This window comes from Tachyglossus aculeatus, chromosome 11, assembly GCF_015852505.1.
Source record: "Tachyglossus aculeatus isolate mTacAcu1 chromosome 11, mTacAcu1.pri, whole genome shotgun sequence".
Taxonomy (NCBI): domain Eukaryota; kingdom Metazoa; phylum Chordata; class Mammalia; order Monotremata; family Tachyglossidae; genus Tachyglossus; species Tachyglossus aculeatus.
Window position 1 is genome coordinate 38,691,511 of NC_052076.1, and position 2,960 is coordinate 38,694,470.

The window sequence follows — 2,960 nt, forward strand, 5'->3', positions numbered from 1 at the left end:
ATTACTCTATTTTATTGATGATGTTTACGTAGCTATACTTCTATTTATTGTGATGGTATCGACACCTGTCTACTCGTTTTGTTTGGTTGTCTGTCTCCCCCTTCTAGACTGCGAGCCCATTGTTGCGTAGGGACTGTCTCTATAAGTTGCACTTCCCAAGCACTTAGTACAGTGCTCTGCACACAGTAAGCGCTCAATAAATACGATTGAATGAATGAATGAATGAATCTAAGAGATCTGCTTTCTACGTAGGACATCAGGCTATCCCATATTTACACTGTTGGCAACCCCTCTTCCCGCAGCAGCCCTCCTGCCTCCCTCTGCTAAGGGATGGGGGCTCTTTTAAATTGCCGCATAATAAGAATAGTAATTTCCCTCTCAAGGTCGCACCTGGAGAGTTTCCAGTGCTCTACCAGTCTCGACTATGGGAGGGAGAGTCGAGCAGAGGCCTACCCATATCATTCCTAGCTTGGGCAGTGGCTAGCGAGTGGAAGGCATCTGCTACATCTCAAGACTCCCCTGTGCTGGGCAGCAGCGGCACGGAAGAGTGTTAAGGGCAGAGACTCAAGTTGACTACGCGGAAGGAGGTAATGTTAAATCATGTCTGTATTTTTACTAAGAAGACTCTATGGATACACTACCAGAACGATTGCAGTTGGAGGTGGGGGGTTCTGGGAGAGATGTGTCCATGGGGCCGCAATGAGTCGGAGACAACTTGATGGCAAAAGACAAGACAAGAAGAATAGTAATAATAATACTAACAATATTTGTTAAGCACTTATTCTGGGTCAAGAACAGTTCTAAGTGCTGGGGCAAATAAAAATTAGTCAGGTAGGACAGAGTCCCTGTCCCACTTGGGGCACCCAGTCTAAATAGGAGGGAGAACAGATAGTGAATCCCCGCTTTAAAGTTGGGGAAACTGAGGTGCAGAATAGTTAAGTGACTAGCCCAAGGTCAGAGAGCGAGGAAGTGGCAGAGCAGGGGTTAAAATCGAGGTGCTCTGACTTAATAATAATAGCATTTGTTAAGCACTTACTATGTGCAGAGCACTGTTCTAAGCGCTGGGGAGGTTACAAGGTGATCAGGTTGTCCCAACGGGGGCTCACAGTCTTCATCCCCATTTTACAGATGAGGGAACTGAGGCCCAGAGAAGTGAAGTGACTTGCCCAAAGTCACACAGCTGACAATTGGCAGAGCTGGGATTTGAACCCATGACCCCTGACTCCAAAGCCCGGGCTCTTTCCACTGAGCCATGATGCTTCTCTGACCTCTAGGCCCCTGATTTTTTTCCACTAGACTGTGCTACCACCTTTGTGTTCTCTCACAGCACTTAGTACAGTACTTGTTATATAGTAAGTGCTAAATAAATTCCCCCTCCACCCAGAGTCATTTACCTTTCTCAAGGCAACCACAGAGAAGCACTGTTCCCTTGTGGATAAAGCAGGGGCCTGGGGATCGGAGGACTTGAGTTCTAATTTTGACTCAGCCACTTGCTTGCTCTGTGACCTTAGGCAAGTCATTTAACTTCTCTGGGCCTCATTTTCCCCAACTGATAATGGGGATTTAATACCTGTAATTTGACGGTGAGCCCCGTGGGGGACAAGGCCTATACCTGGCCTGACTAACCGAATTAAGAGGGGAAGAGGAACGTTAACTCATTTTCCTCATCTGAAAAATGGGGTTTCAATACCTTAAGTGCTTAGTACAGTGCTCTGCACACAGTAAGCGCTCAATAAATATGATTGAATGAATGAATACCTGTTCTCCCTCCTACTTAGACTGTAAGGGATAGGGATTGTGTCTGACCAGTTTCTCTTGTATCTAACCCCAGGGCTAAGGACATTGCTTGACACACAGTAAGTGCTTAACAAATAGCACAATTTAAGAAGCAGTTGTGTCTGTCACTCAACTGAGATGTCTGCGGCCTTCCTTTTGGGAAGATTTTGGCTCCAGGGGTTGCCCTGTGACAGGACATAACTGCTGGCCTGAAAATAGCCAGTTCTACCAGATCATCCCAACTTCACCCAAAAAGGGACCTTGGGGAGTGTACAGGGGATGAATGCCCCTTCCTCGCCATTCCCATTACCAAATTATCTTAAAACTGAACCACTTTTTGTACCATAGATAGCCCAGAATGTCTCACCCTCAGAATCTCCAAGTGGGAAGTGAAGGTGCCACGAGTTTGGGTTGGAAGTAGCCCGACCTACAAGACAGAACAAACGTCTGGGAATCGGGGGACCTGGTTTCCAATCCCGCCTCCACCACTTAATGATGGCATTTGTTAAGCGCTTAATATGTGCAAAGCACTGTTCTAAGCACTGGGGGGACACAAGGTGATCAGGTTGTCCCATGGGGGGCTCACAGTCAATCCCCATTTTACAGATGAGGTAACTGAGGCCCAGAGAAGTGAAGTGACTTGCCTAAGGTCACACAGCTGACAATTGGCGGAGCTGGGATCTGAACCCATGACCACTGACTCCAAAGCCCGGGCTCTTTCCACTGAGCCACGCTGCTTCTCTACTTCTTCTGCTTCTTCACTTGGCTGCTATATAATCTTGGACAAGTCACTTAACTTCTCTGTACCTCAATTTTCTCATCTGTAAAGCGGGGATTAAATCACTGTTCTCTCTCTCCTTTAGACTGGGAGCCTCACGTGGGGCAGGGGCTCTGTCTGATCCGATTGTACTGTATCAAACTGAGCTCGGCACAGAGTAAGCACTTAACAAATGCCACAATTATTGTTGTTATGGTCCTGGCCCCCGACATTAATAATCTGATCAGTTTAGAGCTGGTGCATTCCTGGCATGGGGAACTGGGTGATGCCGTCGCCCCACAGGCCCCGTTGGAAATCCAATATTGATTGAGTCCAAGATAGAGAGAGCCGATAAACAGGGTGAAATAGGACGACTACCCGGAATCCTTCTGTAATTCACTGAAGCTGGTTCCGCTTCACCAGTTGG

The 2,960-nt window shown here is 47.3% G+C and overlaps 1 non-coding gene across 1 annotated transcript; it reads left to right on the forward strand.

Moving 5' to 3' along the window:
* Positions 1 to 372: 372 nt before the first annotated feature.
* On the forward strand, positions 373 to 509 carry LOC119935358. The gene has a single exon (XR_005453242.1). It is a non-coding gene; the product is annotated as a small nucleolar RNA SNORA7 (small nucleolar RNA).
* Positions 510 to 2,960: the final 2,451 nt, after the last annotated feature.